At 46.9% G+C, this 26,502-nt stretch overlaps 1 protein-coding gene across 1 annotated transcript in view; it reads left to right on the top strand.

Annotated features, from left to right (window-relative positions):
- The first annotated feature begins 216 nt into the window (after window positions 1–216).
- PHF24 (PHD finger protein 24) overlaps window positions 217–26,502 on the top strand; it is a 196,641-nt gene continuing 170,355 nt past the window's right edge. The window contains exon 1 of the mRNA XM_068272170.1: window positions 217–669. The gene's annotated coding sequence lies outside the window, so the exon portion shown is untranslated. The remainder of the gene's footprint in view (window positions 670–26,502) is intronic.

Genomic DNA, 26,502 nt, shown 5'->3' on the forward strand with positions numbered 1-26,502 from the left:
CCAGCGCCCATCACCAGGGACAGCTGCTCTGCCTCCCCAGTGCTGCTCTGGTCTCTGCATCATGCAGATTCTTACAGAGCATCTTACAGCAGAGAGAGAGGAGGGATAGGAGGGGCACTAGCATTGCCTGGAAGAGGTGGGGAGAGACTGGGGGGATTTTATTGGTACTTCCAAAGCCAACGTCAGCCTTGTTAACCCTGCAGGAGATGAGAGAGGGGCGACATCTCTCCGCTAAGTGCTCGGCAGCCCCCCAGGAGAGGAACTGGTTAAACTAGAGCAGGTCCCCTTGTAGCTCGGAGGAGAATCAGTCTGTCAGAGCTCTGTACAGAGCAGCAGTAGCGGGAGATGGGGGTCTGCGCATCCTAGAGGGGCTTATCACGCTGCTTTATCTGCTCTCATCTTCATAACCGCAGCCCATCTCACACAGGAGGACCGCTGGTATCTGTTCAGCATCGCTCATTCCCCCGTCACACACATCTGACGGCGCTCCGATCCCGGACGGGCCCCCCCCTGGAGACACCAGCGTTTCTAGCACCAGGCGATATGGAGTGACTGGAGAGAGCTGCGGAGAAAGGACGGTAGCTGCATGCTGAGGGACAAGCCAATGGCACTGAGGAGGGAAAGCCAAATCCATTAGGCTCAGAAGACCCCTCTGTAAACTCAGCCAGGGTAAGTGGTCCTCTCTCCTGCCTCCCATGAACAGTGCGCACAACTTAACGCATTTTTGAGTCTCCTTCAGTTATCACCCCTAGGCACTTACCAGGCACCCTAGGCAGGTGCCTTGGGCGTCACTGTGTAAAGGGCAGTGACATATTTAGTTATGCTAATTTAACTGCTGTTTGTTTTTTTTACTGAAATTGTCTGTTGGGGCAAGAAAGTGACATCCCAGTTTTGACTCGTATGCTTGTGGATTGTATTCGGCACTAGGTTTTGTAGAAAAAGGTCAACAAAAATCAAGAGCTGGTTTAGATTCCTAGAAACTCCCAAGGCAAGCTTTCAGCAGCAAGTTATAAGATCTGCCCATTTTCAGCCACCAATGCGCAGCAGTATTCCCCAACTGCAGCGGAAGGAGTGAGACTTGCCTGGCTTGCAGCAGAGGAGGTTTAGCCATGCTCATCGGGGTGGAAAAAGACGGAAGCTTGCAGATGGTTTCCTTAAAGGCCCATGTGTGATGTAAGTTATATACGCTACAAAACGCGTGTATTGCCCGTAAAAAAACAACACGTCATCACTTTTTTATTTTTTACGAACACTGACGTGTATGGAAAAAAATATGTATTACTTAAGGTCAGTGAACAGCAACAGACAGTATAATGCACTTTATTGCATTCACATAATTTGTATACAATGGAAATTAGGGCTTAGGTTCCACCCTTAACAGAAACACCAGTTATGCGTGAGGTTAAATTCCAAAATCCAACCTTGAACCAAACAATTTGGCTGCGCATTCCAACAGCCACGTAGAGTGTGTGATAACACAGGGACAAGCCAAAAGAGATCTGTGTGTTATTCGCTAAACTAGGGTGTTTTCCTCTGTGGTACCCGAAGCAGCATTAACTCCCAGCATCCCTGCATCCAGGCAACCACTCCCAGCATCCCTGCCTCCTGCCAATAACTCCCAGCATCCCTGCATCCAAGCAACCACTCCCAGCATCCCTGCCTCTAGGCAACCACTCCCAGCATCCCTGCATCCAAGCAACCACTCACAGCATCCCTGCATCCAGGCAACCACTCCCAGCATCCCTGCCTCCAGGCAACCACTCCCAGCATCCCTGCCTCCTGCCAATAACTCCCAGCATCCCTGCATCCAAGCAACCACTCCCAGCATCCCTGCCTCCAGGCAACCACTCCCAGCATCCCTGCCTCCTGCCAATAACTCCCTGCATCCAGGCAACCACTCCCAGCATCCCTGCCTCCAGGCAACCACTCCCAGCATCCCTGCCTCCTGCCAATAACTCCCAGCATCCCTGCATCCAAGCAACCACTCCCAGCATCCCTGCCTCTAGGCAACCACTCCCAGCATCCCTGCATCCAGGCAACCACTCCCAGCATCCCTGCCTCCTCCCAATCACTCCCAGCATCCCTGCATCCTGCCAATCACTCCCAGCATCCCTGCATCCAAGCAACCACTCCCAGCATCCCTGCATCTAAGCAACCACTCCCAGCATCCCTGCCTCTAGGCAACCACTCCCAGCATCCCTGCATCCAAGCAACCACTCCCAGCATCCCTGCCTCCAGGCAACCACTCCTAGCATCCCTGCCTCCAGGCAACCACTCCCAGCATCCCTGCCTCCAGGCAACCACTCCCAGCATCCCTGCCTCCAGGCAACCACTCCCTGCATCCAGGCAACCACTCCCAGCATCCCTGCCTCCAGGCAACCACTCCCTGCATCCAGGCAACCACTCCCAGCATCCCTGCCTCCAGGCAACCACTCCCTGCATCCAGGCAACCACTCCCAGCATCCCTGCCTCCAGGCAACCACTCCCAGCATCCCTGCCTCCGGGCAACCACTCCCAGCATTCCTGCCTCCGGGCAACCACTCCCAGCATTCCTGCCTCCAGGCAACCACTCCCAGCATCCCTGCATCCAGCTAACCATCCCCAGCATCACTTGACATTATTATACAAAGGATGCTTTATTTAAAAAAAAAAAAAAAAAAAAAAGCAATATCAGTTTCTGAAATGTTTTAAAATGAATGTATGTATCTGTAGCCTTGAGGTTGACCTTAGCTCTTAGCCCCCCGGCAGTGACCCTTCTAGAGCTGTGATTTTCCCACAGAACCGCACAATCTCGCCGCCTCCAGCTAGAACTCATCTCTTGCATCCGCTTCTACCTTCCTTACTAATTAAACTGCTGAAACATTAATCTGTGCAGTAATAGTTCTCCCTCCAGGCTACCACAATGCTCTATTGACAGAATTGCCATTCGGCGAGTTGGCGGCAGGTCAGTCAGCCATGGATGTAAGCACCAGGTTATATTCCTGACCGGCGGCAAGAAACCGCTCCCCTACCTGCCGTCATTTACCGCAGTGGTTGCCTATTGCTTCGGCCACTGTTTTCACACTCCTAATCCTCACCATGGGCCCCTTGGAAAAGCTGCAGCCCCCCTCCTCCTCCTCTCTGCCTCCGAAGTGCTTATTGTCGTATAAGCAGATGTTCTGCTCCAGTAGCTCTCCCTTGGTAGCACTTTGGCTTGCAGGAATTCTCTTGTGTTGCATCTGTACTCTGGAGTGCTCTCCACAAAAGAAAACACGTCTTTTTTCTTTCTTCTTCAAAAACAATTCTGTCGTATTTCCCAGTCATCTTTCATTCACATTCTCTAAGAGGCTTAGTTCGGCCTGCAATTTGTTAATGCGTAGCATATTAAATTTGTCTAAATTCGCAGTGTAGGGTTTTGTGCACTGCATGTACTTTTTGCAATAAATATGGAAAAGTAACTGGAGTAGTAAAGGTGTCTACACACCATAGATTAAACTCTACCAAAGCAGCCATAAAGATCGTCTCTGTTATCTTTCTGCTCTCTCCACAGCGACAGAGCAGTTGCTAGCCTGCTGGCTAGAGACATGTGTGAACAGCCATGGCTTTAGAGTTGCTTCCCCAGCACAAAGATGATAATCTGACCACACCCACTCTCGACATACCCTGAGAAGCATGACCAATGAAATCACATTGCATGTTTGGACCAATCACACTGAACCAATCACAATGCAAGACTGGACCAATCATATTGCACTAATCACATTGGACTAATCAAATTGCATGATTGAACCAATCAGATTGGGCCACTCAGGCTGGATCTATCAAAATGCAGGACTGGACCAACCATATAGGAACAATCACGATGTTCTAATCCCATTGCATATTCGGACCAATTAGACTGTACCAATCATATATTTTGTTGCGTAAAGATTGGACCAATCAGATTGTAACATCCACATGCTTGGAACAATCAGATTTGGTCACACAGATTGGACCAATCACATTCTACAATTGCTCCAACTATATTGCATGATTGGAGCAATCAAATTGGAACAATCAGTTTTCAGGATCCATGAGGACTTCAATGATATTTGGTCTGAGTTTGGCATTGTAGCTTCAAAACTTTATTTGTGGCAGGGATTAGAAAAAAGCTACATTTTGATTGGCTGGTTTTAGCTCCACCCATTGTCAGGCATGCTTATACATTTCACAATTTAATTTGGGCTGACAGCAAGAATATTTGGTGTTAGTTTGGCAACGTAAGCTGTCAGTGGCAGCAATATGAAAATGTCCCCGGAAGGAACTGCAGACACACAGCGGAAATTATTTTGATTATAGATTATTTTAAATGTGTTGAGCAGGCACAAGGAGTGAAGACTGAACTGCAGATGCAGTGCAGGCCACAGAGAGGTAATCTCTTACCAGCAGAGGGAGGAGGCGGGAGGGGTCAAGTGATCTGTGCTCATAGGGAAAGACTAGCTGGCGCTCACCAGCTCTTCCTAATGACCTCATGTGGTTGATGAGGGCAATCGGGGGAGGAGTCAGTGAGTAAGCACAAGGAGAGAAAGCTGAACTGCAGATGCAGTGCAGGCCACAGAGAGGTAATCTCTTACCAGCAGAGGTGGTGGTGGTGGTGGTGGTGGTGGTGGGGGGGGGGGGGGGGTTGAGTGATTTGTGCTTATGGTGAAAGACTAGCTGGCATTTCCAGCTCTTCCTAATGACCTCATGAGGGTGATGAGGGAAATGGGGTAGGAGTCTGTGGACAGCAAACCGACCAGTATAAGGAATCTGTCATCTCAGCAGGGAATGGAGCTACAGGACCCAGCCAGGCAGGTCTGTTCGGCTGAGATATTTATAGCAGAAAGTGCAGACATGCCATGTGCATAGAGTCTGGGCTTTGCTAATGAATGTACATTTACTGGCCTGTGCACATGAATAGAATAAGAGGCTATAAATTGTAGACGGCATTTCTCTGTTCCTGAGACTTAGTTACCGCTGACACTTGTCACACTCTGTATAGCGGCTTTCCTGTGGCCGCTGTGTCTGTACAGACTTATGTACTGAGCTGTGCTGGAGGCATCGGTGATTTAGGAGTTCCTCCAGGCTACCCCGGCACTGCATGCCCTGCTCAGGAGATTTATAGGAGATGCACAAATACTCATTTCTGGCTGTTCTATGCAAAGATAACATCCTAATGTGGAAGGCACAGAAGAGGTAAATCACCTGGCATTTTCTCCTGTCTCTTGGGAGATCTGGCAGTGAGATCTCTGCATTCCTAGGTTCCCAGTTCTGCACACGTGCTGCACCAGGCACAATCCACACCCCCTCTATCTCCCCCTGCTGGATTTTTATTTAAAATCAGACAGAAAGGCCAATTTGCTAGCTCCGTCTCTTTGCAGGTTTGAATCCTAGCCAAGATGTTTTCTACATGGAGTTTGTATGTTGTCTCTGCATGGGTTCTCTCTGGGTATCCACAAGGCATCTCAGATGGATGCCTAGGGCCTAGTGGATGTCCACAGGCGTGCTTGCCACCTCCTCTGATCCCCAACCATGCTGTTCTTCCCCCTGAAAAGGTCAGGCTGCGATAAGGGGAAGCCTGGGCCACTAGTACACCTTAAAGGGAAACTTAACTGAGAGGGATATGGATGTTTCTTTTTAAACAATACCAGTTGCTTGGTAGTCCTGCTGATCTCTTTGGCTGCAGTAGTGGCTGAATCACACACCTGAAACAAGCATGCAGCTAATCCAGTCTGACTTCAGTCAGAGCACTTGATCTGCATGCTTGTTCAGGGGCTGTGGCTAAAAGTATTAGAGACACAGGATCAGCAGGAGAGTCAGGCAACTGGTATTGTTTCAAAAGGAAAAATCCACATCCTTTTCAGTTTAGGATCCCTTTAAGCATATCTGAAGTTCCATGTGACATGATGAGATAAATATAGGTAAATATAGTACCAAGCCTGGTTAGAACATGCCTGAGCTCACTTTTTGTATTCATTGCAAGGATAAAAAAAAAAAGAAAAAAGAAAAAAAACAACTCAGTGTAATCCTATGGTCCTCAAGTGGTTAAAGGGGGTGTTACTAACTGCAGTCCCCACGTGGGGAAATGTCTATGTGACTCTTTATTGAGTCACACAGATTATTTGGAGGGGGTGGGTGCTGCCTGATATGGAGTCAATGACTATTTGGAGGGGGTAAAGCTGCCTAACGTGGCGGGGTCACTGACTATTTTGAGGGGGGGGGGGCAGTTATTTACTACTTGGAGGGGACGTGCTGCATAATAAGGGTTATAACACCACTTTGCAGAGGCGTATCTAGAGGGTTGCAAGCATGGCTCATGCCATGGGTGCCACAGTATCAGGGGCAACCTGTCTGCTCCTGTGCTACACCACTTGCCTGCCCCTGTGCCTCCCCATCATTCAGACCTCAGATCGATTAATTGTGTTATCTGGGGAACATGGCTACTTCATTTATGTATGTAGGGCGCACTTGGCTTAGTGTTAGAAAAGAGGACAGAGAGGGAATAAGAAGAGATATTTCCAAAAAGTAACTTCAGCAATCTCCCGAGCAAAAAAAAGGAAAATGAACCAGGATAGAAAGGACCAATGAGGTTTGAATTATAAACAACATATTTTTTAATGAAATATTTATGGTATGCGTGACTAGGGGTGTGTCGGGGTGTGGCTAGGGTGTGTGTCAGGGTATTACTATGGGTGTGTCAGGGCGTGACTAGGGGTGTGACTAGGGGTGTGGCAGGGTGTTCCTTAAAGAGACTCCGTAACAAAAATTGCATCCTGTTTTTTATCATCCTACATGTTCCAAAAGCTATTCTAATCTGTTCTGGCTTACTGCAGCACTTTCTACTATGACAGTCTCTGTAATAAATCAATGTATCTTTCCCCTGTCAGACTTGTCGGCCTGTGTCTGGAAGGCTGCCAAGTTCTTCAGTGTTGTGGTTCTGCTATGAACTCACCCTTTCTGGCCCCTCTATGCACACTGCCTGTGTGTTATTTAGATAAGAGAGAAGAGAGAAGCTGCTCTAATCAGCTGGATAAATCGTCCTCTGAGCTGGCTGGGCTTTCACATACTGAAGAATTACAAACAAGGGCAAAGCTGTTTGCAAGAAGAAAAGAGCAGCCTGAAACTTCAGTGCATGAGAGATGCAGGGGGAAAGAGACACACAAATGATCTCTTGAGATTCAAAAGGAATGCTGTATACAGCCTGCTTGTGTATGAATGTATTTTCTATGTGTGGACCTACTGTACATCAATCTACTTCCTGTTTTGGTGGCCATTTTGTTTGTTTACAAACAAACTTTTTAAAACTGTTTTTAACCACTTTTAATGCGGCGAGGAGCGGCGAAATTGTGACAGAGGGTAATAGGAGATGTCCCCTAGCGCACTGGTATATTTACTTTTGAGCGATTTTAACAATACAGATTCTCTTTAAGTGTCCCTCTTTCTTATCTCAAAAAGTTGGGAGGTAAGCCTGCGTGGCCCTGGCCGCGTGCGTTCTCATTCGCGTTCCTGTCACCGGGAGCGTCCTGTGCAGGCGCAGTGGCCATCGACTGACTCAGTCGCAGGAAAACAAGACTCAGCTGCGGCGGGGGACCGGAGAATCGTTCCCCCAGATCACATGATCGCATTCTGTAACACAGCATTTTAGCTGCAGCTGTAGGAAAAGGTAACATCTGAGCAGCGAGGTTACAGAGCTACAGTATAAGATTGTAGTTTAGCTCTGAGTCTGGAAGTGGGCTGTATAAGCAGAGGGAAGATCTGTCTAAGCAGGTAAATAAGTACCAATATAAATTCTGCCCGCTGTCAGCAGATCTGTGCGGAGCGGTGACCTCGCCGCGCTACAGACGGGAATCAATTTTTCACCGTGAACGCAATCCATCCGTCACATGCTGGGGCTTATCGGGTTCTTATCTACCTCTGGCTGAGCTAACCAATAAACATAATCAGACGTGGTATCTGCTGCTATCAGGGCTGGATTTACCATAAGGCACTGCAGGCACGTGCCTACAGGCGGCTGATGATGGAAAGGCGGCTCAGTCCTCTCCCCAAGCGCCTCCCTCTCTCCTTATACAGAGTCCCAAGCAGACCACAAGTGAGAGGTTACTTACCCAGCCAGATCTCGGTATTCCACTGGGGAGATCCTCCTTTGGGAGGGGGGGGGGGTAGGGGCACCATTAGCTTCTTAATATTGAGGGTATCTCTGGCTACCTAATGCTAAGGGACACTTGTAGCTACCTATGACAGGCAAGGGAAGTGATGGAGAAGTGACAGCTGGGCCGGCCAGCACACTTGCGGTGCGGCGTAGTTTGGGGTTTGTAGGTTCATGAAGGGTGGAGTCTAGGGTGCCAGGACATCTGTGCCTATAGGCTCCTGTGAGGTAAATCTGGGCCTGCCTGCTATAGATCCGCCCCCCAGCGCTATGACATCATCATGCTGGTGTTCTGCTTAGCAGGCGCGGAGCTAGGGGGGGTCGGGGTAGGTCAAGTGCCCCCGGGCGCCGGGTCACTAAGGGCGCCCAGCTGAGCTGATTTTTTTTATCTTTCTCTGCGGAGGGGAGCAGCGCAGAGAAGAGAAGAGGGAGAGCTGTGCGGACGGTGGAGAAGGGGGCCATCTCCCCCCCTTCTCCCACCTTAGGGCTCACCCTCCCTCCCTCGCTGTCCCCTCCGTTATTGTCCGGGTGTCTGGCGCAGCGGGCGGGACTTACCTCCGTCTCGCTCCAGCGCCGGCCGGAAGTTCGGGTCCCGCAGCCGCTGGTCTGGTCTGGACTAGACCAGAGTAGCGGCAGATCCATCCGCGCTGCGACGAGACGGAGATAAGTTCCGCCCGCCGCTGCCAGCACCCGGACATTAATGGAGGGGACAGCGAGGGAGGGAGAGCAGCTCTCCCTCTTCTCTGCTCCCCTCCTGCTGGGGAGCCAGGGAGGGGGACACCTGGCTACCTACTCTGGGCATATATACCCCTGGCTACATATACTGGGCATATATACCCCTGGCTACATATACTGGGCATATATACCCCTGGCTACATATACTGGGCATATATACCCCTGCCTACATATACTGGGCATATATACCCCTGGCTACATATACTGGGCATATATACCCCTGCCTACATATACTGGGCATATATACCCCCTGGCTACATGGACTGGGCATATATACCCCCTGGCTACATATACTGGGCATATATACCCCCTGGCTACATATACTGGCATATATACCCCTGCCTACATATACTTGGCATATATACCCCTGACTACATATACTGGGCATATATACCCCCTGACTACATATACTGGGCATATATACCCCTGGCTACATATACTGGGCATATATACCCCCTGGCTACATATACTGGCATATATACCCCTGCCTACATATACTGGGCATATATACCCCCTGACTACATATACTGGGCATATATACCCCTGACTACATATACTGGGCATATATACCCCCTGACTACATATACTGGGCATATATACCCCCTGACTACATATACTGGGCATATATACCCCTGGCTACATATACTGGGCATATATACCCCCTGGCTACATATACTGGCATATATACCCCTGCCTACATATACTTGGCATATATACCCCTGACTACATATACTGGGCATATATACCCCCTGACTACATATACTGGGCATATATACCCCTGACTACATATACTTGGCATATATACCCCTGGCTACATATACTGGGCATATATACCCCTGGCTACATATACTGGGCATATATACCCCTGGCTACATATACTGGGCATATATACCCCTGGCTACATATACTGGGCATATATACCCCCTGACTACATATACTGGGCATATATACCCCTGGCTACATATACTGGGCATATATACCCCCTGGCTACATATACTGGGCATATATACCCCTGCCTACATATACTTGGCATATATACCCCTGACTACATATACTGGGCATATATACCCCCTGGCTACATATACTGGGCATATATACCCCCTGGCTACATATACTGGCATATATACCCCTGCCTACATATACTGGCATATATACCCCTGCCTACATATACTTGGCATATATACCCCTGACTACATATACTGGGCATATATACCCCCTGACTACATATACTGGGCATATATACCCATGACTACATATACTGGGCATATATACCCCCTGACTACATATACCCCTGCCTACATATACTGGGCATATATACTCCTGCCTACATATACTGGGCATTTATACCCCTGCCTACATATACTGGGCATATATACCCCCTGCCTACATATACTGGGCATATATACCCCCTGACTACATATACTGGGCATATATTATTCTCCTGGCTACATATACTGGGCATATATACCCCTGGCTACATATACTGGGCACATATACCTCTGGCTACATATACTGGGCACACATACCCCTGCCTACATATACTGGGCACATATATCCCTGGCTACCTGTTCTGTGGACATCTCTACTCCTGGCTACCTGTTCTGGGGACATCTATACTGCTGGCCACCTATTCTGGGGACAACTATAGACCTGGGGCTACCTATTTTTGGGGAACCACGTCAGATTGAGTGTATTTTGGAGAACTGCTGCCAGGTGAGAGGTGTCTACCATATTAAGGGGGCATTCTACCTATTTATGTGAAATGCTGTCTATTTATGTGACTCATGACTGCTGAATTTGTCTTGTTGGGGGCCTCATGGTTACTGAATTTGTCTTGTTGGGGGCCTCATGATTTGTTGGGGGCCTCAAGATCGCTGAATTTGTCTTGTTGGGGGCCTCATGATTGCTAAATTTGTCTTGTTGGGGGCCTCATGATTGCCGAGTTGGTTATGTTGGGGGCCTCATGATTGCTGAATTTGTCTTGATGGGGGGGGGCTCATGATTGCTGAATTTGTCTTGGAACATGCTGGAAGGTACATACTGAGGGAGGGTGGGTGAGCGTGAGCCTGCTAACCTCCATATACATTTGGCTCCACCCATAACCACGCCCACATTTATTATGTGACCACGCCCCAACCTTGACCTTGGGGGGCGCATTAATAGTCTTTGTCCCCGGGCGCTGAAAACCCTAGCTACGCCTCTGCTGCTTAGAACTGAAGCATGTGCATCTCTGGTATCAGATTGCTCCACCAGATTCTTCTTCTGCTACAGATCCCGCCCCCATGCTGTGACATCATCACACTTGTGTTCCCGCCCCCACCAGCGCTGTGACATCATCACGCTCGTGTTCCCCCCCTTCGGGCTGTGACATCATCACGCTCCCCCCCCCCCCACGCTGTGACATCATCACGCTCCTGTTCCCGCCCCCCCAGTGCTGTGACATCATCACGCTCGTTAACTGCTCAGAACTGAAGCATGTGCAGCTCTGGGATCAAATGACTCCTCTAGCCAGATCAGGATATATAGTAAGGTGCCCATACATTACTCTATAAGGCAGTCCAATCAGCCTTCTGATTCCATCATTTTATGGAACTAGAAGAGAATTGGTGCTGTAACATGGCTGTCTGATCAATCTATAAATCAATTTCTGCTCTAAATTGGTCACAAGTGACTCCAAAGACGACTCTGAGGGGTAAGTTGGGGGTTTTGGGAGGAGATTAGTTTGGGGGTGGAGTCAGAATATAGTTAAAACAAATAAATGGAATTGGTAATTTATTCAGGATACCCACTTCTATTGGTATGTAGCCATGTAGTAGCCTCATCCTCCCAGTGATGTTCAACCTAGGGTGATTAGCTATGAGCAATTCCATACCCCCGCCCATCCCCAAGCATTCTGGGAGACCAGGGATACTTTGTACTGGTTTCAGAACTCTCAGTAAACTAACATTCCGCAGGGCTGCACCTGCCAAGACTAACGATGTTGCTGCTTGTGATACATTTTAAAATGTAAATTAGGGGTGAGGAAAGATATTACAATGGGCAACCGCTGACTGAATAATTATAAATGAATATTGCAAAAAAAAAAAAAAAAAAAAAAGGCAGAGTTAGACCCCAACACAAATGCATAGTAGTTTCAATGCTGTGTTCTCTGAGTGTGATTTGATCTGGAAGTGACACTTATCCCTCATTAGCACAGTCATGTCACCCTCATAAGATTATACTTAACCACTTTACCCCCCGCGGTACGGATTTCTCCGTCCCTTTTTCCACCCTTATAAAACCAAGGGACGGAGAAATCCGTACCTTCCGCGCTACCGACGCTGTCTGCGCTCCCGCCGCTCGTGCACACCGCCGCCCGCTCGCCCCGAGATCAATGAACGGGGAAATCCATTCCCGTTCATTGATCTAAGCCCCCGCAGTGATCTGCTGCTTCTATTAGAAACAGCGAGATCATTGTGCGTCTCCCAGCCTCCTACTGCTTCCTGTAAGCGTCCTTCCGGACGCTTACAGGTCGCATGAACACAAACTCACTGTGGCCATCTTGTGGCCAAATAGTAAAACTACACCCTAAAGCATTTTACATATACAAATACATTCGTTTTACACAATAAAATTAACTAATTACCTCCCACACTCCCCAATTATTTCTTTTTTTCTAATTAAAAAAAAAAATACAATAAAAAAAAAATAGTTACCTTAGGGACTGAACTTTTTAAATATTTATGTCAAGAGGGTATAACACTGTTACTTTATAAACTACGGGCTTGTAATTAGGGATGGATGCAAAACTGAAAAAAATGTACCTTTATTTCCAAATAAAATATTGGTGCCAAACATTGTGATAGGGACATCATTTAAACGGTTTTATAACCGGGACAAAAGGGCAAATACATTTCATGGGTTTTAATTACAGTAGCATGCATTATTTAAAAACTATAATGGCCGAAAACTGAAAAATAATAATTTTTTCCCACATTTTTTACTATTTTCCCATTAAAACACATTTAGAATGAAATAATTTTTGGCATAATGTCCCACCTAAAGAAAGCCTAATTGTTGGCGGAAAAAACAAGATATAGTTCATTTCATTGTGATAAGTAATGATAAAGTTATAGACGTATGAATGGAAGGAGCGCTGAAAGGTGAAAATTGCTCTGGTGTTCAAGGGGTAAAACCCCTCAGTGGTGAAGTGGTTAAACACACAATGTAAAGTTACAACAAATATTTACATTACGTAATAAGAGAATGAAGTCATAACACACAGCGCTGCATTCATTTCTTTACTGTCACAATGTGGAACAATAATGCCGGTACACAGTCATGAATTACTGACAGAGGGTGATGTCCCATTATAATACATCAGTGCTGGATTTCCATCACGAGAGCCGGCAGGCACAAAAACAAGAAAGAAAGAAGCGATAAAGAAAAGAACGCTGCCTAAAAACGTGATTGAAGGTTTCTGTTTGTGGCATGAGTTTTGCTATTTGATGAGGCTCTGAAGTGGGGAGTTTATCGGTACAGATGGAATTGGACCAATCAAGTGCAGGAGCTGATGAGCAGCATACGTTTTAATAGCTAACAGTAAAACAGTCTGATTTGGAGCAAAAAATAGATTAGTAATTACTTGGGGCTTCGTCCAGCCCCTCCCCCCCTCCCCTGCAGTCAGATCACCGAAGTCCTCTGGGTCCCCCCTCTGTTATGCTGCTGCCCCCTCTGAAAGATCTGCGACTGTTACTTTAGTCACGCCTACTGCTCATGCGTGGTCCCGTCCAGGCATAGTCTCATCCATGCGCAGTCACTTCCATGCATGGTCCCGTCCATGCACGGTCCTGCCCATGTGTGGTCCCGTCCATGCGTGGTCCAGGTCCTTGCACGGTCTCGTTCATGTGTGGTCCCGTCCAGGCATAGTCTCATCCATGCGCAGTCACGTCCATGCATGGTCCCGTCCAGGCATAGTCTCATCCATGCGCAGTCACGTCCATGCATGGTCCCGTCCATGCACGGTCCTGCCCATGTGTGGTCCCGTCCATGCGTGGTCCAGGTCCTTGCACGGTCTCGTTCATGCGTGGTCCCGTCCAGGCATAGTCTCATCCATGCGCAGTCCAGTCCATGCATGGTCCCGTCCAGGCATAGTCTCATCCATGCGCAGTCACGTCCATGCATGGTCCCGTCCATGCACGGTCCTGCCCATGTGTGGTCCTGTCCATGCATGGTCCAGGTCCTTGCACGGTCTTGTTCATGCGTGGTCCCGTCCAGGCGTGGTCCTGTCCATGCACGGTCTCGTTCATTCGTGGTCCCGTCCATGCACGGTCTCATCCATGCGTGGTCCTGCACATGCGTGGTCCCGTCCATGAGTGGTCCCGTCCACGCGAGGTCATGTCCATGCATGGTCCCATCCATGCGTGGTCCCGCACATGCTTGGTCCCATCCATGCACGGTCTTGTTCATGCGTGGTCCCGTCTATGTGCAGTCATGTCTATGCATGGTCCCGTCCATGCACCATGGTCCATGTCTCATCCATGCACGGTCTCATCCATGCGTCTCCTCAATCTCGCTCCTTCCACAGGAGTGTTCTGCACTTGTTTTGCACAATTCTTTTGAGAACTGTGCATTCGCGTAGGTGCTCCCGGCAATTGAAGCATGATTGAGGAGGCATGGGGACAAGACTGCACATGCACAGTTGCCGCAACTAGAGTTCCAGACAACTTTTAGAGGGGGCAGCGCCACAATGGAGTGGACCCGGAGGACACTGAGGGGCCTGAGACTACGGGAAATGGAGAAAGCCCCAGGGAAGTAAACATTAAGTTTTTTTTTTTGCTCCAATACAGGTGTTCTTTAACAGAAAATTTGCATTCTCAAATTTGACCCATGGGCCACGGCTGGTGGGCTGGCTGGCAGCCACTTGTGACTTGTTTGCTATCTGCACATTACTCTGGGCACCGGAGGGAGTGTCATCAGTGACTTGCTTGTGCATGGCTGCAAAGCTACAATATCATCCAAGCTGCAAAGAAATGTGGACAGAGGAGCACACCAATTAATCCATTGCATACATTGTACACACCTTCAATTTTGATTGGCCAATTTTATTACTACCCCTATGTAGTATCAACAGATTATATATTATCAACCAATTGTGGCAAAATTGATCAGTCATTGACCAAAATTGAATGTGGCCTCCATTCACAAAGGCGTGCTAACTTAGTTAGCACGCCCAAAGGCTTTGGACGTGCAAACTAGGGTGCTAAGTAGTTTGCACGTGTAAAGCTCTTACTGATTGCGTGCTAAGTTTAGCATTGTGCGGTGCGCGCAAAACGTTGCACTGGGTGCGCAGGAAACGTCACACCCGGTGCACCTAAAACGTCGCACCAATGCAATGTTTTGGGCGCGAAATTTCGATTAGTTTCAGTTACGAAAACGATTGTAATTACAAAAAACGATCGTAATTAGAAAATTCCATATAAACGTGTAATTTTGTGAAATTACAAATGTTTGATTACGGCCATAATAGTAATTTCAGGAATTACGTGCAATTTCACGTAATTAGGTCATTACGTTTATCACTACTTGGCCCTGACTGGCCCGAAACGTTGTACTGGCTGTTATGTTGTACTATCGCTAATAAATGCAATACAAACAGTAGGATAATCATCCGTGGAGAGTCGAGTTCTTTATGGGAAACTTTGTGCATGTTACACAACCTGCAACCTGCAGGCCATGAGAAGACCCATAGAGCTGAGTCTATAGAAGTTGCAGAGCAGATTAGTGATTTATCTTTATTATAATTTCAGGTCCGTATGAGTCTAAACAGTTTTTAATTCCTGACACGTAATGTTATTATATCCAGATTTGTGCCGCAAGAAGAGATTTGCGTTTGGCGTCGCTCCAATCCCCATGCTATACATTGAGCGGTTGCCTGGATACAGAGGAGGCCGCATCATCATAGAGGGCCGCAAGGAGCTCCTCAGAGCTGTGTTCAACTTTGTAAAGGTTTCCCCGCGCCCTGTGCTGTCAGGCGGTGATAAATGGAGGCAGGGGAGAGAGAATTAAATGCCGCCATGGAGATGTTTGTCTGAGCCGTTCCTTGATTATCAGCCGTGTCCTTGCAGGAGGGAGGGAGGGAATGCAGGGGCTGTGACCACAACTGGTCCCCAAGGCCAGAGGGTCCACCGAGAGCAGTGTTTCTCACCATTTCAGGTATGTACCCCTTTTGAAACCCTGTGCTGGCCAAGAGCCCCCTGATTTGGTAAAGACTAGCTCAAGTACCCCTTGATACAGATACACTTAAAGAGGAACTCCAGTGAAAATAATGTAATAAAAAAGGGCTTCATTTTTACAATAATTATGTATAAATGATTTAGTCAGTGTTTACCTATTGTAAAATCTTTAAATCCCTGATTTACATGGTGACATTTTTACTGCTGGCAGGTGATGTAGCTGCTGCTTGCTTTTTTGGCACTTGGAAACAGCTGTAAACAGCTATTTCCCACAATGCACAAGGTTCACAGACAGGAAACTGCCAGGAGTACCACGGTCCTCAGCGTTTCTTGTGGGAGGGGTTTCACCACCAGTCATACAGTGCCCCCTGATGGTCTTTCTGTGAAAATGAATAGATTTCTCATGTAAAAGGAGGTATCAGCTACTGATTGGGATAAAGTTCAATTCTTGGTCAGAGTTTCTCTTTAATTATAAGTACGGCATAATCATTTCTAAATCGTTTCCACGCATTTGCTATTGTTTTTCATTAGCTGAAATGATTGTTTGGCTGTAGTTTATAGTATTATTTTATTTTCTGCAACTATAAGTGTATTATACAATTAAATACACCAAGGCCAAGTACACCCTGGACCCATCAGAAGTACCCCCTGGGGAATGCATACCACATGTTGAGAACCTAGGACCTAGAGCACTTTCTGCATTATTATTATTATTATTGATATATAAAGCGCCAACATATTCCGTGGCGCTGTACAAAATAAGAAACAAACATGGGGTACATAATAATACAGACAATGGTGTACACCAATATACAAAATTGGCAATTACAGTGACAAAATTAATATGAATTAACGTGTAACAAAATCCAAGACACAAAAGGGTGATAGAGCCCTGCCCTTGCAAGCTTACAATCTAAAGAAATGGTGGGGGTGGGAGGGTGGTCTGGGGAAAAAGAGGTGGGGTAGTATACCCCACCTAGAGGCAGTGTGTTTTAGGTTATCTAGTAAGAGTGCAACATGGCCAGAGGTCAAAGGGGGAATGCCCTAAGGCAGTGGTTCCCAACCCATGTGCCGCGACACATACATGTGTCGCGGCAGCTTTGGGTATGTGTCGCGGCTCTCGGAGGGGAAGCGCAGTGGAGGGAGAAGAACTGTGGGCAGCGGTGGAGAAGGGGGCCATCTCCCCCCCTTCTCTCACCTTAGGGTGCTCTGCCTCCCTCACTCTCCCCTCCGATACTAACTGTGGCGGGCTGGCGGCACTTGGCAGTGGGCGGGACTTACCTTCCGTGTCGCTCCATGCGCCGGCCGGAAGTTCTGGCTCTGCAGCCGCTGCTCTGGTCTGGATCAGGCCAGAGTAGTGGCAAATCATCCCGCGCCGGCGACGAGACCAGACGGGACAGAGACACGGAAGGTAAGTTCCGCCCCTCTGCCAGCCACCGCACTTCGTTCTGGAGGAGAGAGCGAGAGCACCCTGAGGTGCCGCTCTCCTTCCCTCGCTCTCTCCTCCTGGGGGGGGGGGGGGCACCTGGCTACATATACTGGGCACATATCCCTGGCTACATATACCCCTGACTACATATACTGGGGACATATACCCCTGACTACATATACTGGGGACATATACCCCTGACTACATATACCGGGGACATATACACCTGCCTACATGTACTGTGGACATATACACCTGCCTACATATACTGGGGACATATACCCCTGGCTACATATACTGGGGATATATACCTCTGGCTACATATACTGGGGACATATACCGGGGACATATACACCTGCCTACATATACTGGGGACATATACACCTGCCTACATATACTGGGGACATATACACCTGCCTACATATACTGGCGACATATACACCTGGCTACATATACTGGGGACATATACCCCTGCCTACATATACTGGGGACATATACCCCTGCCTACATATACTGGGCACATATACCCCTGACTACATATACTGGGGACATATACCCCTGCCTACATATCCTGGGCACATATACCCCTGGCTACATATACTGGGGACATATACCTCTGGCTACATATACTGGGGACATATACCGGGGACATATACACCTGCCTACATATACTGGTAGAGTGATCAGACGTCCCGGATATGTAGGCAGGGTATATGTCCTACATATACTGGGGACATATACCCCTGGCTACATATACCGGGGACATATACACCTGCCTACATATACTGGGGACATATACACCTGCCTACATATACTGGGGACATATACACCTGCCTACATATACTGGGGACATATACCCCTGCCTACATATACTGGGGACATATACCCCTGCCTACATATACTGGGGACATATACCCCTGCCTACATATACTGGGCACATATACCCCTGGCTACATATACTGGGGACATATACCTCTGGCTACATATACTGGGGACATATACCTCTGGCTACATATACTGGGGACATATACCGGGGACATATACACCTGCCTACATATACTGGGGACATATACCCCTGCCTACATATACTGGGGACATATACCCCTGGCTACATATACTGGGGACATATACCCCTGGCTACATATACTGGGGACATATACCGGGGACATATACACCTGCCTACATATACTGGGGACATATACACCTGCCTACATATACTGGGGACATATACCCCTGCCTACATATACTGGGGACATATACCCCTGCCTACATATACTGGGGACATATACCCCTGCCTACATATACTGGGGACATATACCCATGCCTACATATACTGGGGACATATACCCCAGCCTACATATACTGGGGACATAGACCCCAGCCTACATATACTGGGGACATAGACCCCAGCCTACATATACTGGGGACATATACCCCTGCCTACATATACTGGGGACATATACCCCTGTCTACATATACTGGGGACATATACCCCTGCCTACATATACTGGGGACATATACCCCTGCCTACATATACTGGGCACATATACCCCTGCCTACATATCCTGGGCACATATACCCCTGCCTACATATACTGGGCACATATACCCCTGGCTACATATACTGGGCACATATACCCCTGGCTACATATACTGGGCACATATATCCCTGGCTACATATACTGGGCACATATATCCCTGGCTACATATACTGGGGACAACTGGCTGTTTGTCATTATGTGCATTTACTGGTGAAAAGCTGTCTCTTATTATGTGCATTTACTGGTGAAAAGCTGTCTCTTATTATGTGCATTTACTGGTGAAAAGCTGTCTCTTATTATGTGAATTTACTGGTGAAAAGCTGTCTCTTATTATGTGCATTTACTGGTGAAAAGCTGTCTCTTATTATGTGAATTTACTGGTGAAAAGCTGTCTCTTATTATGTGCATTTACTGGTGAAAAGAGGTCTTTTATTATGTGCATTTACTGGTGAAAGGCTGTCTGTCATTACCTACATTTACTGGTGAAACGCTGTCTCTTATGTGCATTTAGTGGGGAAACGCTGTCTCTCATTACATGCATTTAGTCTACGTGTCACGGAGATCTGAACGTTTGGTTTGATGTGTCACGACTCCAAAAAGGTTGGGAACCACTGCCCTAAGGTAAAGCGATTGCTTGACGGAAAAAGTGAGTTTTGAGGGAGCGTTGAAAGATATTAAAGGTTGTAGAGTGACAGATGTGTTCAGGAAGAGCATTACAGAGGAAGGGTGAAGCACTTGAGAAATCTTATACACTCACCTAAAGGATTATTAGGAACACCTGTTTCATTTCTCATGAATGCAGTTATCTAATCAACCAATCACATGGCAGTTGCTTCAATGCATTTAGGGGTGTGGTCCCGGTCAAGACAATCTCCTGAACTCCAAACTGAATGTCAGAATTTGAAAGAAAGGCGATTTAAGCAATTTTGAGCGTGGCATGGTTGTTTGTGCTAGATGGGCTGGTCTGAGTATTTCACAATCTGCTCAGTTACTGGGATTTTCACGCACAACCATTTCTAGGGTTTACAAAGAATGGTGTGAAAATGGAAAAACATCCAGTATGCGGCAGTCCTGTGGGCGAAAATGCCTTGTTGATGCTAGAGGTCAGAGGAGAATGGGCCAACTGATTCAAGCTGATAGAAGAGCAACGTTGACTGAAATAACCACTCGTTACAAGCGAGGTATGCAGCAAAGCATTTGTGAAGCCACAACACGCACAACCTTGAGGCGGAAGAAGACCCCACCGCTACCACTCATCTCTACTACAAATAGGAAAAAGAGGCTACAATTTGCACGAGCTCACCAGAATTGGACAGTTGAAGACTGGAAAAATGTTGCCTGGCCTGATGAGTGTCGATAGTTAGATTTTGGCGTAAACAGAATGAGAACATGGATCCATCATGCCTTGTTACCACTGTGCAGGCTGGTGGTGGTGGTGTAATGGTGTGGGGGATGTTTTCTTGGCACACTTTAGGCCCCTTAGTGCCAATTGGGCCATGGGCTAGCTGAGCATTGTTTCTGACCATGTACATCCCTTCATGACCACCATGTGCCTCTGATGGCTTCTTCCAGCAGGATAATGCACCATGTCACAAAGCTCCAATCATTTCAAATTAGTTTCTTGAACAGGACAGTGAGTTCACTGTACTAAAATGGCCCCCACAGTCACCAGATCGCAACCCAATAGAGCATCTTTGGGATGTGATGGAACGGGAGCTTTGTGCCCTGGATATGCATCCCACAAATCTCCATCAACTGCAAGATGCTATCCTATCAATATGGGCCAACATCTCTAAAGAATAATCTTTCAGGTGACTGTATCTTATAGTTGGGAGCTATGCAGGATATAAAAGCTGAGCACACAAGCCTGATAGCCTTGTTCCTGGCTCCTCTTGTCTCCTGTCCCCTCCTCCTGCCCTGACTCGATCTCAGTCATATTTCAGCAGATATCTCTTCCAGGATTCATGGATCGGCTGTCCCCGCAAGCATTCAGCACAGTGGGCTTTCAGCACCTTGTTGAATCAATGCCACGTAGAATTAACGCAGTTCTGAAGGCGAAACGAAAAGGGGTCAAACATTGTATTAGTATGGTGTTCCTAATAATCCTTTAGGGGAGTGTATATGTGAATGCGAGGAGATGATTCTAGAGGAGGATAATAGAAGCTCCCGTGCAGATCTGAGATTGCGGTTGGGTTGGTATCTGGAGATTAGGGGGGAGATGTACAGAGCTGAAATTACCGAGTTGTGGTAGATCGGATTTCCACAGAATTCCGTTTTCCGTTTCCCGAACTCCGATCAGAAATGCAGAAATTTCATTACCAAGGAATCTAAATGAGCATCCCTAGTGGGGGTGTCATGTGGTACAAAATTCAAAAAGGCGCCAGGCACAGGAAGAGGCCAGGAGTTGTGCCCACCTGACCGGTGAGCCTTCCACGCTAACCATGAGCTGGGCTATTTCAGATGGGGGGGGGGGGGGGGGGGGAGGGACCAAGGAGGGGGGTGGGGTTCATTGATCGGCTGAAAATATACTGCCGTAAACCCACACCACTCCCTTTCTAGCGAGATTTCTTCATCCAAAGTGATAGATACTAGTTTTGATCTATTTGGGTCAGAAATCAATCATAATCATGATTGTTTGGCCATGTTTCATTACAGCGATTTGCTCAGAAGGGAGCTGTGAATTAAATGTGGACAGTTTTTTTATACATCATTTGTGTGCATGTTATAGACAGACAGTGTGTGTATGTGAATTATCTTATTTTAACATATTGCAGTTTTTACAGTTTTGTAATGGAAGCATTTTGCGTCTCTCTGCATGTACAGACAGACAGTGTGAGTATGTGAATTACGTCAAATGAACATAACATATTGCAGTTTTTACAGCTTTTACCCAAAGCGTTCCGAGTCTGTGTGTGTAACGTACGGGCGCAAAAACCAGGAGGGGCATATTATCTAAATATACCGTACTATAATGATGTGTTTGGTCACTGTTAGGAGATTGGGATTCATGTGTCTGTTCCACCTACAGTGACAGGGGAGTGCTGCATTCTGGGTACTGCATATTAGCTGTGTGCCAATGTCAATGTTGTGTCTACATAAAGTTTTGGTTGTTGTTCCTCTCACCATGAGGCTGTGTTAACAGTCAGTCACTAGTTTATAACTGGGATCTGTAAAAATCTCTGCTTTAGGGCAGGTTCAGTCTACATCAGTTAGACCGAGATCCACCATGTCCTCAGTGGCGTAGCTAAGGAGCTGTGGGCCCCGATGCAAGTTTGACATTGGGGCCCCCCAAGCACTCTATACATAACAATTGATACGGCGCACCAAAATCTGCCAATGGCAACTACAGTGTCAGAGGTGCAAGAAGGTGTTAGGGAACAGTGTGTTAATGATTACTACTATTCAAAGTATCTATAGAAGTGATTATTATGAGCACAGGACCAACAGAGAGCTAATAATGTAGTTGAGGGAGGGCCCTTCGGGGCCCCTCTGGCCCAAGGGCCCCGATGCGGTCGCAACCTCTGCAACCCCTATTGCTACGCCCCTGCATGTCCTGCATTGTAATGAATGGCAGCATTCATCTTAATGCAGTTACATCGATTGCCAGCGATTGCATAAGCGCCACAGTGGATCAAATTTTCAACGACACTAGACGCAGCTTCTGGCGTCCGTCGCATTAACGATAGCAAATAAACGATGGGAAGCCAGGTCTGCGTGACTTTGCAAGCTAGGGGAAAGGCCGCCATGATGGGGAGTTTGCATCTCGAGGGGAGGGGGCGGGTTTAGGGTTAGCAGCCAGCCTATCTGGCTCTTGATTTCTCCAAGACGATCCAGCACAGCTCTTTTAATCAGAAGATTATTTTATTGGATCATAAAAATACAAATATTAAAGCTGCATAGTGGCACATCTTTGTGGTATCTGGCTCTTGGACCATGGGCAGGAAGGGGAGGAGTTTGTGTGGAGCAGGAAGCAGGGGAGGACTGGGACCTTTTGGCCTGGAGGGAAAACAAAAACTAGAGGCCCGTTATCACGACAGCCCAAGCCCAAATGACATCACACATGTGCCCTTCGTGCTATATGCCAGTAGTCACATGGGAAATACAGTAAGAACACTTGAGGGACAGCGTGACAGGTAAAGTATAATGCACTGGCACTGGGGGTGGGGGTACATAATACATTTTGAGTTACAACGGCCGGGGTTTCTGTCGCGTTCAGAATTTATCATCAGAATTCACCTGCAAGCAGCCCTTCTGGAGTCTAGTGACTGTTAAGAACTTTTCATCCTAGACAATACCCTATGTAGCTGTGCACATGCAGTCATTATACTTTACACTGGTTGAACTTGATGGACGTATGTCTTTTTTCAACCAAAATAACTATGTAACTAATTTTAACAATGGTGAGAGACTAGACAGATTTTTTTCCCATGGACCCTGCAGGCAAGCGTCTGCTCTGCATTATGCTGTGTATATTTACCAGCTTGCCTGCCCTCTAATTGCTCTGTAATTGGGCTTTTATTTCCCTCATCCAGCCCAGTGGTTCACATTGCCTTATACAAAAATATGAAAGCGCCAGGCACTGTACCAGCCCTAAATCATTAAGTGAGAGGCAGCCTGGGGGGAAATCTCCCCCTTCCCCCCCTGGCCAGTCCTCCCATGGCAGGAAGTCATCCTCTGACGGCAGTGAATCCAGTCTCCTCACTAGCAGACCAGAGCAGTGTTTTTTTGCCACCCTCCCTCCCTTGCATTGCTGAGTCTGATAGATTAGTTTAGTGGGTTTTTGTTTGGGTGGCCTTTCCATGATGTAACCCCCCCCCCCCCCCACACACACACACACACACAATTCTGTTTTCTCAGGTGGGACTATTTTCGGTGTATGGGATCCCACCTGTCCCCTTGCCAAATTTGCAGCAGGTGGCAGGGGGGCAGGTTACAGACAGTGATGAGCGAAAATGCTGGTATTCTTTTCACGTTATTTTCGTGAAATAAGCACAATTTTCTTTTTGACAAGCAAAAGTATGCTAAAATATTAAGTGTTTTTTTTCTGCTTTTAATTTGTGCTTAAAAAGCAAAAATTTAGTTAAGCGTTTTTTCGCTTTGATTTTTTCCACTTTCTGTAAGGCCCAATGTGGGTCTAATACGGGGAGAGAAGAAATGACTTCCTATAAATGTTTGCGTTTTCGAACAAAGCACAATATCAAATATGGCAGTATGGGCGAAAATATGGCACTTGTTTTTTTAAATTTGCTATTTGGACGAAAAGCACAGAAAATCTTGTGTAATTTCATGGGAAAAAATGTGAAAACGAAAATGGCATTTTCAATGCGAAAATGACTTTGGCGATAATAAGTAAACAACACTGGTGACAGGCTGTGCGACTTTTTCTCGATGTGATTGTGGTTCATCCCCTCAGACCTGCCTCTCACTAAGGTTTACATTTGTTTACAGTCGTTATTTCGTTTATTTTGATAAATAAAAGGGGCTGCTTTGGCCTTTAATAATCCAATGTTATCGGTCTGTGTCTTTTTATAATTGGGGAGGGGGGGAGGTGTAAGATGGTTCATGTTGGGAGGTTATTAGTGCTGTTGGGCATTGCTTTCCTCCCCAGGCAGTCAGTAATACCCTTATCAAGCAATGTCAAACGCTCATTAGCACAAAAGCATTTAGCATCAGTAAAATGAGACCGCGGCTGGTTCAGAAGGGCGACTGCTGGTGACTAACCCCAACATTTATACCATAGCTAGGGATCCACTGTGATGTAACTGAGATGAATGGGAGGGTTCATCTTGCAGCGTTTACCATCGAGTTTTTGTGGGCACCAGTGGTGCTCAGCAAGATTTCGGATATCCGAACTACCCAGATAATCTGAACAGTATGAAGCAGAGAACAAGCTCTGTGGTCAGAATATTTAAAGGGGGTTGTCAGATCAAAAAAAAAAAAAATTGGCAAAAAATAGCGCCCCCAAAAATATATGTAAATTCCCCGCCCCCTTTTTCTAAAAAAGGGCCCTACAGGTGCGTACGTTAAAAAGGGGCGCTGGGTTTTAAACAATAAGCATGGATAACGTTTAAAAATGTATTGTACTGTATTTAGTTTAAAATTAATGTTTTATAAAGTTATAAATCATTAAATAATGTGCATTAAATCGGCAATTGTAAAAACGTTAATCTTTCGTTTAAATAGTGAAACGTATAATAACGTTTAAAAAAAAAATGACTAAGTAACCCTCCCTGTACCTACCCCTAACCCCTAGACCCCCCTGTTGATGCCTAAACCTAAGACCCCCCCTGTTGGTGCCTAAGTAACCCTCCCTGTACCTACTCCTAACCCCTAGACCCCCCTGTTAGTGCCTAAACCTAAGACCCCCCTGTTGGTGCCTAAACCTAAGACCCCCCTGTTGATGCCTAAACCTAAGACCCCCTGTTGGTGCCTAAACCTAAGACCCCCCTGTTGGTGCCTAACCCTAAGACCCCCCTGTTGGTGCCTAACCCTAAGACCCCCCTGTTGGTGCCTAACCCTAAGACCCCCCTGTTGGTGCCTAACCCTAAGACCCCCCTGTTGGTGCCTAACCCTAAGACCCCCCTGTTGGTGCCTAACCCTAAGACCCCCCTGTTGGTGCCTAAACCTAAGACGCCCCTGTTGGTGCCTAAACCTAAGACCCCCCTGTGATAAGCATTAATAACGTTTCAAAAACATATTGTGCGGTTTTTTCGTTTAAAAATAATGTAAAAAAAATAAAAAAAAATATTGTACTGTTTTTCGTTTAAAAATAATATAAAAAAATGTATAAATCATTAAATAATGTGTAATCATGAGAAGCAGTAATAAAACATTAAGTCTCCGGGCGCCGCTTTTAAAACGTTATTTTTCTCCGGCGCCCTTTTTTCCTATCGGGCGCCCATTAAACGATATTTATTATGGGAGTGAATGGCGGCGCCCGATTTGTCCACTAGCCTCCTGCGCCCTTTTTTACTGTTCCCCCTACAGGTCCCCCCATTTTTTTTCTTCTTACCTGGTCTGGATGCCTATGCCTTACTGCAGGAACTGTGCAATGCTAGCAGGATTGTGGGAAGTTTTTTTTTTTGGTTTGCTTTTTTAACTACAGTACCAAGATTATTTCAGCATGTATAAAACAAAAAACTTCCTATTTAGAATAAGATGAGGACACTCTGATCAGAAGATAATTGAATCACCCCCCTCCCTTTGCAAGCTTCCCATCTTGAATAAGATAAGGACACTATGACCAGAAGATACATGATTCCCCCCCCCCCCCCCCCCCCGTTTGTAGAGTTTACTCAGTGATGTATGCCTGCTGTCTGGGTGATGTTTGCTGTGGGAGGGACAGTAAGCAGTGGTAGAAGGGAGAGGAAATTAACTCTGGGTTGGGTTGAAAAAAGTGATGATGCTTTTGGCAACTTAGGAGAACCAGTAGCGTTGGAAA

This window comes from Hyperolius riggenbachi, chromosome 1, assembly GCF_040937935.1.
Source record: "Hyperolius riggenbachi isolate aHypRig1 chromosome 1, aHypRig1.pri, whole genome shotgun sequence".
Lineage (NCBI taxonomy): Eukaryota > Metazoa > Chordata > Amphibia > Anura > Hyperoliidae > Hyperolius > Hyperolius riggenbachi.